The sequence below is a fragment of the Puma concolor genome, chromosome D4 (genome assembly GCF_028749965.1).
Source record: "Puma concolor isolate L17-30 chromosome D4, mPumCon1.1.hap2, whole genome shotgun sequence".
Classification (NCBI taxonomy): Eukaryota; Metazoa; Chordata; class Mammalia; order Carnivora; family Felidae; genus Puma; species Puma concolor.
In genome coordinates this window covers 9,396,870-9,409,911 of record NC_141679.1, presented here as the reverse complement: position 1 = coordinate 9,409,911, position 13,042 = coordinate 9,396,870, and the positions used below count along the sequence as shown (strand labels likewise).

Here is a 13,042-nt window from a genome sequence, read left to right as displayed (position 1 = left end):
CCATATTTTTGTATATATTTTACAGGAAGATGACAGGTGAGGGAAGCTTAAAGTGCCCTATCTGGTCCACAAAGTAAACAGAGGGGTTAGGGTGGGATTATTTATTTACAAGGCGTTCAGTCTCTCAGCTGTTTTCCCCTCATTGGCATTTGGAAGCTTGCCGTCCTTTAGAAAAGAGACAGATTTGGCAGGAATGTTCTTTGTGCCCGCCTCCCTTTTTACCGGGGAGAAAGGGGGCAGATTTATAATTACAACCTGGAGCGGAGTGTTGGGGGGGGGGGGGAGAAAAAGTTTCAACCGGCACGACAATGCCTGTTTTTGCTTTCATGGTCAGCACCGTGCCACACACAGCTTTGGTACCACTCGGAGCCCTCCCCCCGGTCCCCTCCCTCTCCCTCTGCAGGCTCGCTCCGGCAGGCGGAGGCACAGTTAAATTCCAGCACCTTCTCCACATACCCCCAAACTACTACGCGCTATTACTACGGATGCCCTCCCTCTCGCTCGGGCTCCTCTGCTTCCCCAGCCTCCCCGGGGCGCCCCGCAGCGCCCCTGCAGGAGGACGGCGGGGAGAGGGATAACGGGCGCCCAACTCCACCCGGGCTTGGGGCTCTCTGCGTCCTGCGCAGTTTCTCTGCTCCAGGCACAAGCACGGCCCGAGAGCCGGCGCCTTGCAGACACACACGGATCCACGCATACAGTAGAGCAGTCTCGATCCACATTCTTGCACACCGCCCCCTCCTTCCCCCCGAGCTCCCGGAGTCGCTGAGCGGGGCGAGTGACAGGCGCGTCCCGCCAACCCGCGTCCGGGCGGGCAGGGAGGAGCGGCGCGCGGGGCCAACTGCGGCGCGTCTTCCGGCGCCCGTGGAGGCGGCGAGGGTGGGACGCGGGGCGGAGCCCGAGTTTAGGAAGAGGAGGGGATGGCTGTCATCAATGAAGTCATATTCATAATCTAGTCCTCTCTCCCTCTGTTTCTGTACTCTGGGTGACTCAGAGAGGGAAGAGATTCAGCCAGCACACTCCTCGCGAGCAAGGTAAATATAACTTACAACTCCTTTCTCCTCTTTCCCCTCCCTCCGGCCTCCTGGCTGCAGCCGCCGCACAAACCCCTCCGGCACCGCGCCGCCTTCGCCGGGGATTATTCATTATTATCCTAATTATTATTTATTGTGCATGCACGGAGACCAAAACAAACAGGCGGGCCAACCGCCACAACAACAACAAAAAAAGCCCGCCTCCTCCCCGCGGGCCTCAGGTGGAATGCTCTAACGACAGCTCCCGGGCGGCGGTGGAAGAAACGGGAAAGTTTCAACCGAACCTTGCTGTTCTAATAATAACAGTAATAATTACTACTTCAAGGAGGCGAGGGAGGGGGGGAAATCCCAACAAACCACAGCCTTGACCCTAGGTAGGCAGTCAGCGACGCGCTGCCAACTCAAGGTTGCAACACACACACACACACACACACACACACACACACACACACACACACACACTATCGACAAGGTTGCAATCCCCCCATCCACTTAAAGCTGGGGGAGGGGGCACGGAGGAGGGGAAAGGCTGGGGGACCCGGGAGGAGGATGGAAAGGCGACAGTTCACCCCGAGGAGTCCTCCCCGGAAGAGTTGGAAGGGGAGCGAGAGAGGAGGGCGAGGTGCCCGGGCTGGCGGCGGGGCGCCAACGAACGCTGCTGCCACCCGCTTCCCGGGGACTTGTTTAAAGGGCTCCGGTTGCCGAGACGCGAGCGGATCTCGGCGGGAGAAGCCGGAGCTGGCGCGCCGAAGAGGCGGCCGCCACGCCGCGGGGCCGGTGCGTGCCGGATCGGAGGTGTCACCTCCAGTTTGCGGGTTCCCTCGGGCGGGGATGAAGACGCTGACCGGTAGGCAGGCCTTTAGGCAAAGCGGCTATCGGGGGGCTGCGCCCGGGGCTCTGCGGAGACGTCCCTGCCCCTGGTACCTGGCGGCCGCGCGGGCTCGGGTGTTGAAGTTCGGGGTGTCCTGCCCGGGCCGCACTGCTGGTACGGAGGGAGGAGGCCCCAAAGAAGGAGGTCGGAGGTGCCCGCCGGGCTCAGTTACCCTGCCCTCCCCCTCCCGGGGTTTGTTTTCTTTTGCTTGGCGTCCTCCCCTAGCTTGAACCGCGGGAACCTCGGGCGTGGGTCGCCCGCGATCGTCCGGGTGCTAGGGGCGCCCTGGGGCCCGGCAGAGCCACCGTGGCTGCGGGCCGGGAGGCCATGATCCGGATAATCCTCTCTGCCTGACTGTCACAAACAGGACCCGCGCGCACCAGGGCAGCAGTGGTGGCGTTCGCCGGAGAAGGGGAAGGGCTGCGGGGGGGCGGGGGAGGAGGGAGGGGGTGGCGAGGGCGGGAGGCGGAGAGACCGGGTGGGAGCCTCCTCCCAACGATGACACGCACCCCTTCCTTCTCGCTCCCTGCTTTCGAGTTTGCTTTATTCCCATCCCAACCTGGTTTACCCCTTCCTCTGTTCTCCCCCTCCATCCGGCCGTCTTCCCTCCTCCCGTTTGCGTTGCAAAACAGGGCCATGCCATCTGCAAAGGTGTCGCGATGCACTTCCCCAAATAACCGGTCCGGCGTGCCAGCCCCTAGGCTCCCTACGGCTTCGGGCACACACCGAGCCTGGTGCTCCGGGTGCCCCGCACCAGGCCTCGCCGCCTGGGCGCAGTTGCACCGCGCGGGGCGGGGCGCAGCAGTGCGGGCTCCAGGGGACACCCGCGCCCCGGTCCCGGCACTCGGCCGGTTTCCGGTACACGCGGGGAAATCGCCTCCTGCCAGTGTCTTCGCGCTCGCCCCTGCCTCCGCCGCCTGGATTGCATTATTATTTTTATCCGGGTTGCAGCTTGCGGCGGATCCTGGTGAGCGCGGGGCAGGCCGGACTGCTGGGGGTGGGGGGGTGGGGGTGGAGGGAAGTTGGACACGGATCAGGCAGGAAAAAAAAAAAAAGTTTGGCAGGGCGGCTAAGTAGGGAGAGGGGTGGGAGGGGGCGGCGAGCTCCCGCAGCTCGCGTCTCCGCGCCTTCGGGGCCGGCGCGAGTGTGTCTGCGCGTGAGTGTGAGTGTGTGTTGTGCGCGCCGGGGCCAGTGCGTCGCGAGCAGAGGCGCCGGCAGCCGCCGGGAGCCCGGGGAGGACCAGGCGAGGTTTGGTGGCGGAGGCTGGTGGGGGTGGCGTGTGCGTGTGGCTGCGAGTGTGAGTGTGCGCGCGCGAGCAGCGGAGAATCAGGAAGTCACAGCAGCGAAGCGCACACAGACATGTTTGATCGCCGTGACATGACGCGCGCGAGGGAGGAAGCGGCGGCGGCGGCGGCGGGGCCGCGGGCTCGGGCGCGGGCCTAGGGCTCCGGCGGGGAGACCCGCTCCGCCCGCGCCGCCGCCGCAGGCTCGGCGAGCCCCGCTCCTCTTTTTGTTCCGCGTCCCCCAGGTAAGGAGCCTGCGCCGGCGCCGCCCGCTGAGTGCCGAGCTTTCCAGCTCTTTCCCAGCCGGCCCCCTCTGGTCTCCCGGCTTGCCTTTCCTGCAAAGTCAGGCAGGCGGAGGGGGGTGGGGGGGGGCGGGAAGCGGGCTCCTCGCCCTCCGATCGATCGCGTGGAAAACTTTCCAGCGGGAAGCACCGTAAGGGGCAAGAAGAAGAAGGCCTTGCTGGGTGCTGTCGCTTGTCAGTTCTTTCTCCTCCGGGTCCGGGGAGTGGAGTCGCTGCGCCCTGGGGCTGTTGCACATTCAAACTTTGGGCCTAAACGTGCCTCCCAACTCTCGCAGGATTTACTCCAGCAATAAAATAAATATTCAAAGTCGTCCATTTGGTCTTGCCAGGCGTTTGGATTTCATAAGAGAAGGACACGGGCTTGGGAGTCGAGGAAAGTGGGGGTGTTGTGCAGAATCCATTCCTTCTTTAATGTCTGCGCCGGGTGTTATGTAATTTTGGTAGCACATGGGTGCAAAAGCCCACATTGGGCTTCTCCCCTCCTTTGTTTATATAACTTTTGGGAGAGTTTTGCAAGGTTTCGCCTTTTTTCCTTCCTCCCTAATCTGATGGACATTGGTGCTTTGGAAACAACAAAGCCACCGGGGTTAATACCTTTATGGAGAGGTGTCATCATTGTGCTCCGGTCATTAGGTAGACTGTATTCCTAAGTATGTGTAATGTTAGAGCATAAGGAAGGCATTAAGGGTACACGTTTGTCTACTGCATGGAGTGGTTATTTTTAACGTCTGTGCGTCATGAGCAGCAGAGTTAAATTTTAAACTTCCATTTCAAAGGACTTTTTTATTTACACCTGGTTGTTTCATGCTTGTGGGAGCAGAATGCCTGTATGAACAGAAAGATTGTTGCTGGCTTGTTGGGTAGAAGAAAATTTCTGTCTAACCACCTAAGACTCAGAAGGCCCTGAGAGCTGTACTAAAATCAAAGCCATGCCCAATATTATGTGTGTGTATCTGCACTTCTATATGCACATTCAAATTTTTCAGTAATATTTTCCATCAGTAATTTGGGGGGGCCACTGGCCCAGGCTTGTTTGCCAACACTAGACTTGGTAAGCTTCCAGCCTACTTTTAGCACACTGGTTAAGTGTTAAGAGGTGTGGCAGGTTTGAATCCAAGTTGGGTCATTGTTATGCAAATCCAGACACACTTTCTCTTTTAGGGATCTAATTGCGCTTTTATTCTCCTGGACTTTTTTTTTTTTTTAAGCTCCCTGACAACTCAAATGTCTGCGACTGGAGAAGAGGGGATTTGGAGATACCTATTAGGTACCAAAGATATTTATTGCCGTGGACAGAGAAACAAACCCCAAACCTGGACACCGCGGTCCATTTCCCTTGTTGGAGGCATTAAAAAGAGATGCCTTATGGGTAAAGCACATTGTGAAATAAATTAGGAGTTTGGATTATCGGAACCCTTGAAGAATTGTCAGAGGTGAGGGAGTTCTTCCTTCAATGCAGGCTTTCTCTTATGAGTGACATCAGTTACATCCCAGCACCGCGACTAGCTGCACTGTGGCGTCTCAGAAAATATTCACCGCAAGAGTGTGTTCAAAGCAGCTTTAGATCTTTTCTTTTGTTCGGTTTTAAAGTGGTTTTTGAGCATTTCTCGTCAAGTTTCTTGAAAAGTGCTTTGACCAACACCTGAGGCTTGGAATTGACAAAAAAAAAAAAAAAAAAAAAAAAGTGTCCCTGCTTGTATTATACCCTTAATGCTTGAATTCTGTTTCAAATATTTCTGGCAGCATAACTGGAAAGTAACAGTTTGGCAAATAATTATTTTAAAACTTTTTTTCTTTGATTCAGATAAGTCATTTACAGGCCAGTATAAAAGCACATTCCATTCTTTCCAGGAGACAATTGTGATGCCCCTCATATTACTGTAGTATTTTCGACATTTCATTTTAAAGGCTTATGTATTGGAGCAAGACCATAAAAGAGAAAACTTTCATAAATTATAAAAGTGGTAGTGTCCTCCAGTGTTTTCATGGCCCCTTTTCCCCCCTTTAGAAGTCTTCCTTTGTAAACAAGGCCTTTGTTTGTCAAACTCCCCTAGGTCAGCAGCTTTTTGATACCCCAGAGAAATAATAAATCACGATTTGTGACATCTTGACATGTTTGCCCTCACCTCGCGTTATCGGGGGGAGTGTTCGTAGGACCTGATTTCAACCAGCGTGAGTTCTGAGTTTCACTGCTTGTGGTCGAGATGATTTTAAGGGAAGCCATGGACGGTTTGTTGCTTAACATGAGTGGACTTGGAAAACTCCCTGTATATGAGTCACATTTCTCTTCTGTGGCATTTCTGGTGAACAGATGAGAAAATTTCCCTAATGGGAAAGCCATATTTGGGAGCGACTTCTGATTTCCTCTTGTCACTTTTTTTTTTTTTTTTTTTAATGTGAAAGAATTATCTTTTGGATCACTCCTTGTCCTTAACTGTGTTAGGTAGATTGTGTCAGACCAACAGAGGAGGCTGAATTTTCTGTCGTCTTTGGAAGGGTTTGTATTATGGAACTTTAGTCTCTAGCCAGTTATAAAAGTCCTGGGTCATTCTATAAGGAGTTGGGAACAGAAAATACAGATGGTGGTGAAGTTATTTGGTAGAGTATTTAGGAAGGCCTGAGATGTTTCTTTTTTGCTACATAGAAAGCCATGACTTTATGTTTACCAGGGAATATAGAAGTCTAAACCTCAGTTCTGCCAGTCATGAAAGATAGCGTATTTATTTTGACGTATTTATCAGCCAAGTTAAAGGGGATCTTGCAACCTGGGTTTGGAAAACTTTACAATCTTATTGTTTATGATGACTTTATTTTCTCTCCTGTTAATAGAGTACTTTTCCTTGAAAGCATTCAGGGTACATTAGAGATTTTAAAGATACAGTCAAATTTGGGGCGCCTGGGTGGCTCAGTCGGTTGAGCATCCAACTTCGGCTCAGGTCATGAGCTCACAGTCTGTGAGCTCGAGCCCTGCGTCGGGCTCTGTGCTGACAGCTTGGAGCCTGGAGCCTACTTTAGATTCTGTGGCTCCCCCTCTCTCTCTGCCCTCCCCTGCTTGTGCTCTCTCTCTCTCTCTCTCAAAAGTAAACATTAAAAAAATTAAGAAAAGATACAGTCAAATGTAAGTTTTAAAGATGCAAGTTTTAAAGATACAGTCAAAGATGCTTGAATAATTATACCTTAGCAAAACATATAATAGAGCTGATGAAATTGAGCAGCTATGTAGCTGGGTCTTTAGGGTGTTGAATATAAACATCATTTAATCTTAATTATGAGCGAATAACTCATTAATTCTCTCATTTGGAATGATGGTGTAGATACGGAATACGGGATTTTTGACTCAGATACTGACGTAAGTGGTGCCCTTTTGGACTTCTGGATTTATAATATGTGATTCTTTAATTGAAGCTAACTATGAATTGTGATGATATCTTCGTATGCAAGACTTTCAGAACATTCAGACAGTTATAATCAGGCCATATGCCTGTATGATGTAAAACCTTTAAAAATCACAATATTCTGTTGTATTTTTAGGTGTGGAAGCATCAACTTAAGCTTTGGTCTCATACCAAGACATCATCCACTGCTTTGCAAGCACTGATGCATTAGAAACTTTTTGGAAACCGAACTAATTTCAATTCGGGCTGACCCTTTTGTGAAGTGTTGAGTGGCGTCCACAGAATAGAAACAAATTTGAAGTTTCAAAACCATTAAATATAATTATAACTCCGCCCCTCCTCCCCTTTTTTAAAAAACGGAATTCCGAATTGGGAAATTTAAGTCACTTAAAAATAGACAAAATGTCTCTGAGCAAAAAGATCGAGATATATTGTTTTGTAGGTTAACAGCAGTCCAAGGAGATCCCCTTATCATTTTGTGTTTGGATTGTGTTTTTCTTGTTTAGGATGACTGTATATTTCTTCACCTCCTTCATGTTGTGTATTCCAGTTGTTAGCATCCCACTGGGACATAAGTCATTGAACTTGGAAATTCAGTGTACATGACCAACGTCCGCCCCCATCTTCCCCCAGTGCCTTTGAAGTGGGCGCGTGTTTAGCTTTGCAGTATCTGCAACTCTTCTGTACTTTGCTGCCACACTGTATTTATACATGTGCTCAAATGCTATTAAGCAAAGCCCATAATTCCGTAAAAAGTAAACAACGTACAGTTGAGAATTTGTGTTTTAAAGAATGTACCTGAACATGACAAGCTATTGAATAACATCAGGTCAACTGCGCAGACCCCATGACGCAGGGAGAGGTCAGGGTGAGCTGTGATGGGTCTAGGGGATAGATAAGGTCTTTGAGATGGGGTAGCCTTATGACCAGAGGAGGGTAGGGGTGGAGGAGGTGGGCTGCTGATCATCAGAGGAAAATCCAGAGCTCACAGGGACCAGTCTGAAGACTCCATGAGAAGGCATTTGACCTGAGAAGAGACCTGTCAGAGAAAGAGGTTCCAGCCAGAGAGGATTTGCGGAAGGGATGGTGAATTATCCATAGGGATAAATCCATAGGGATAAGATTATCCAGTATGCGTTGGAGGCTTGTCTCAGAAGTTTTGAGCAGGGAATTCATGATCGAAAATATTGCAGATTCACATGTGGATTCAAGTCCAGGGTGGGAATTGAAGCCATTAAAAGGATCCTCGTGATAATGCACATTTTTACACCCCAGCTCACAAGGTAGCACATCTTTTACTTGATTTATATCAAAATTGTGGTTGTAGCCAGCGACTCTTTTGCCTATTTTTTTGTAGATGAAGAACCTGAAACTTGAACAGCTCAAATGAGCTATGTGGCAATTTTTTTTTTTTTTTATGGCATGTTAGCGTGTAAACAGCCATTGTCCATTTTAATTGCAGTGAACTTGAAGGGCTCCTTCTTGAACTTTTGTTGCTACTGAGAAAGTCAGGGCATATTAAAACCCATCCGTCACATACCTGGGGTCTGTTCAGCGAATAAGAGTCGAGTTTTACTGCCAACTCCAAGTGTGCCATCTCAGAGAGCAGAGTTTGTAAAATATCTATTTCCGACTCTTAGGTGTTTAATGTACTAATAAAGTTATCTTAGCAGACAGAGCAGGAAGTGGCTATCATTGATTCCTAGCAGCATCCCAACCGAGGTTGCCTCGCAAACGGGCCTAAGAGAACCTAGGAAGGATGGTTTGCACCTGTAAGGTATACACAAGCTATTACATTTCACGGTGGCCTGCTGTGAAACTAGTTTTTGTTGGTTTGGTTTTGACTGATTGCCTAGCCCTTCAGGTTCAACTGAGTGTTAGAAACGACAGTAATTCACGATAACCTTTATGCCTACCAATGGACATGGGTCCTGGCTTAGAAGGATGTTCTGCTGAAGTGCTTTTGTTGTTGAGGGACTTCTTCTGGGTACTTTGGGTTTTCTCGGAAGCAGGCACCCTCCTTTAAAGACTTTGTCCTTTGTGGAAATGTTGGCTGTCCTCACAGAGGAGGTCTTGGGATTGTATCCCAGGTAGGCTCTCGGAAGAAGGCGACTCAGCAGGATGTGCAAGGTGATAATGTTAAGATAATGTTCCTGTTGAGCGTGGCTCCCAGGATGGTGGGGCAGTAATTAGCCACTACAGTGTTTGTGTGATCTTCTGTCCCTCTCTCGTGCAGAGCTGCCATAGAGACTTTTCCAGGTCTGACTCTGGGCAAGGATGGTCCCAAAGCAGGTTATTTGAAGGGAGGGCAGCAGCTAACATCCTAACCTGTTTCCTTGACCGAAGGACAGAAGGGTTCACAGACGCCTGACAAACAGAGCAATTTTTTTTAATCCAACCACATTTTATTTAATTTTGTTTTTTTAACTTTTTAAAAGTTCATTTATTTATTTTGAGAGGGAGAGAGAGAGAGAGAGGAAGAGAGAGAGAGAGAGAGAGAGAGAGAGAGCCTCAAGCAGGCTCTGCACTATCAGCACAGAGCCCAACTCAGGGCTGGAACTCACAAACCGTGAGATCATGACCTGAGCCAAAATCAAGAGTCGGATGCTTAACCGACTGAGCCACCCAGGCGCCCCAAATCCAACCACTTTTTCAAACATATTCAACTTTGAATGGGAAACTGACAGGAAGCCCTGGGAGAAAAATGTTTTCCACGCTCTTCTAGAGTTTTGGGTCCAGTACGAGTCATGTTTTTGTTGTTGTTGTTTTAACGTTTATTAATTTTTGGGACAGAGAGAGACAGACCATGAACGGGGGAGGGGCAGAGAGAGAGGGGGACACAGAATCGGAAGCAGGCTCCAGGCTCTGAGCCATCAGCCCAGAGCCTGACGTGGGGCTCGAACTCACGGACCGCGAGATTGTGACCCACCTGAAGTCTGACGCTTAACCAACTGAGCCACCCAGGCGCCCCAAGTACGAGTCATGTTTAACTTCAAGCCCAGCACGGTTTTCATCGTGGTGCAAATCATGCCGCACACTGTTTAAAGTTGCTTGTCCCAGACCCAGAAGCAGGAGGGCTTTGGTAATGTTTCACTGTCTATCCAAGCAACCTTGGTCTCTGAAAAAGAAACTTCTGGTAGATTTATTTCCTTTATCTTCCCTGCTGTTCTCCCCTTGCCCCGTGCCCCCGCCCCCCCTTCCTGGTTAAGAATGGCAGCGCTCTGTGCTCCAGTTGGAGAAATGTTGTTACTTCTTGTAGGGGATTTATCAATCCCTTCGTGGAGAAAGCTACACAGAAAACGAGAAGCCCTTCAGGTCAGGAGATGTTCTGAATCAGCAAACAGACATAAAAAGAACTCTTATCTTAACTATCTCCTGAGCCTTGTAGTTTTCCCGTTAACAGCCAGAAAACTTTAAAAAGACCAGAGCTGCTCTCGGGGATGCGAACTGGGCCTGAGTTTTATTTCTAATGTTCTACCTTTGACCCGTACCCCAGCCTTTCTGTCAGCCCAGCCGTGAGAAAGATGTGCTGCTGGATCTGAAAACGGTTCCTTATCGCATTTGGTAAAGAGTTATGTAAGGGGTGCTGTCTAGTCGACGTGGTTTTTTGCCCCCAAACCCTTTCGTGACTAGAAAACAAAAGTATCTAGGAAACATTCATTCGTTCATTGGTTTGTTCCTCATTCATTCATTCATACTTCTTTTTTTTTTTTTTTTTCAAGGCCTAGCTGAAATGTCACCTTCTCCGGGAAGCCTTCCCTGATCCCCTCTTCCTTCCTCCCTCCACCCTGCAGGCCGGCCCTCCTGTCCTGTGACTGCTCTGGACAGCCTTGGGTATACCCCGTCTTGTTTGGCAGGAGCTCCCCTTTGTTTTTGTTTTTTTTTTTCCCCCTCTCGCTGCTCTTTAAGGATAAGTCTTGTTTCCCTATCAGACTTGCAGAGCCTTGGGGTCAGCCCTTGGGCCTTTTCCTACATCTTACCTGCCTCACGCCCTTTGGATATTGAGGACAGGAGGCCCTCTGGCTGTTTGATTGGACGTCACCAGCCTCCTTAGTTCATGACTCCACCTCCTATGATCCCTGCGGCTTCTCCTGTCTCTCCCTTCCTAGACTGATGGATCATCACAGCCAAATCCTGAGCCCTGCCTGCAAAATATCCCTCCCCTTCCACGCCCTTCTCTTTGCCTGCCTGCACATTGTTGCATTGTGCCGGGGGGTGGGGGGGGCCAGTGGAAGCCCTCCACCCTGCTGGATGGCCTTGCCTGATGGGTCCCGTGGCTCAGTCCCGGGTTGGGGCTAGAGATAGAAAGCTCTCCTTACAGACGTGGCTTCTTTGGGCAAGCCGCGTGGTCCCTTCCTGACTTCCCGCCCTCATCTTTTCCGTGGGGATGTGACAAGAATGTATCCTCAATTGAAGTCGCTAACGTTACTGCAAAGCCCTTGCGGGTGCCTTTAAATATGACCCCAAGGGGGGCGGTCCTTGGTATACTGGTTGATTGCGGTACCACGGTAAGGTACATATTTTGTCGTCGTTGTCACGGTTAGGCTGGCAACACTTAGAGTTCCTTGGAGTTGAATTCCTATTTAATCTGCTCATGGCTGTGCTGGGACTTTTAGCTCAGGGGAGAGGGAGGAGGTTGGGGCTGAGGGAAGGTGTCTGTGGTAACTGCAGCTTTGCGAAGCTCTGAAGACTTTTATTTTAAAAACACACACTCCCCCGTTGTAAAGGCAGGGTCAGGACACAGAAAAGACAGGGTGTGATGTCTTGGCCAAGAACACAGCGGCCGGCCCTCTGGGGAGTGCATTATATGGAGGACAGGGGACTCCTCTCTCCTCTGCAGTGCGTGCACATGTGCATGGGGGCTGCCCCTGTGCCTTACCCTGTCCCCGCACCCCAGACACGTTTCCTTCATTGTATCAGCCACATAATTGTGGAACAGGCTGTGCTTTTCCGTGACAGTGTCCACCTCTCCCCTCTCTACCCCCCCCCAACACAAAATAACAGCAGAGTCTGAGCAGAGACCTGTCACTCCAACCTATCAAGGTGAGCTGAGCCGTCCCTTCCCCCCTCCACCCCCCCCAAACCCGGCTGGGCCCACCCCCATCCCTGCCTGTGGGCATCCTGTCATCAGTGCTTTGAAGCGGGAAGAAAGGGGGTCCATTCCGAGGGATACCCATGGCAGCGTTGGTGAAGGAGACGCTGAGCTGGCCGACACTGGACTTCAAACCTTAACCACAGTGACTTTGGTAATACCCCGCGCCTCTTCCTGAGAGCTGAATGGCTTTGTAGTTTACACCCCGCGAGTTGCTTTGCGCTGTGGGAAAGTCTAGTTAGGTCCTCTCGAGGTGTGCCATAAAGGTGCCAGCAGAAACGAGGAGGGAGGGAGAAGGGGCCAGGGCTACGGACTCCTCTTGGAGAGTCACTCCTCTGCAGTATTATACCTACATGCTGGTGACCAGGCAGGAGTCCTGGGACAGCCCAGGTTCAGCCCTTGGAGGGACCCTCATGAAGGCCACTGCACACAGGATTGCAGAAATCTTTGAGGTGCTTCGAGTCCTGCACGGGCAGGTTGCGGGGAGCCTGGAGATCCTCCTTTCTCTAGCTCAGAGGAACCAGAAAGACTGCAGAGGAAAAGCACTCTGGCCAGGGCCCCGCGGTTGGTGACGGTCCTGGAACGGGAAGACAAGCATCTGCCTCTCTGGATCTTTGGACACCCGGTGCCTTCGGAACAGCCAGAGTATCCCATCCAGGTTGTGTGATTGTGCAGATTGCTGCCCTCCCTTAGCAGGGGACAAGGGCCCTCATCTTTTAATTTTTTTTTTTTTTTTTAATGTTTATTTATTTTTGAGACAGGGAGAGAGAGAGCATGAAAGGGGGAGGGTCAGAGAGAGAGGGAGACACAGAATCTGAAACAGGCTCCAGGCTCTGAGTTGTCAGCCCAGAGCCCGACGTGGGGCTTGAACTCACGGACTGCGAGATCATGACCTGAGCCGAAGTCAGAGGCTTAACCGACTGAGCCACCCAGGCGCCCCTCTCATCTTTTAAACTCCGCAGTGGCTCACAGCTATTTTCTTTCGTTGACCTGTGCTGTCTCACGGACAACATGCATCAGGCCCCTGCCTCGGAAGGTTCTCTTCTGGTTAGAAAAGTTTCCCCCACG

General features: G+C 51.0%; 1 protein-coding gene across 6 annotated transcripts in view; it reads left to right on the top strand.

Annotated features, from left to right (window-relative positions):
• The first annotated feature begins 878 nt into the window (after nucleotides 1–878).
• SMARCA2 (SWI/SNF related BAF chromatin remodeling complex subunit ATPase 2) overlaps nucleotides 879–13,042 on the top strand; it is a 180,528-nt gene continuing 168,364 nt past the window's right edge. Inside the window, exon 1 of one of the 6 annotated variants that reach the window (XM_086684935.1) lies at nucleotides 879–1,031. The gene's annotated coding sequence lies outside the window, so the exon portion shown is untranslated. Of the gene's footprint in view, nucleotides 1,032–1,729; nucleotides 1,879–2,426; nucleotides 2,870–3,197; nucleotides 3,431–12,106; nucleotides 12,129–13,042 lie in introns of those variants that run through there. The other 5 variants (XM_086684940.1, XM_086684938.1, XM_086684937.1 and 2 more) reach the window with 5 other exon arrangements.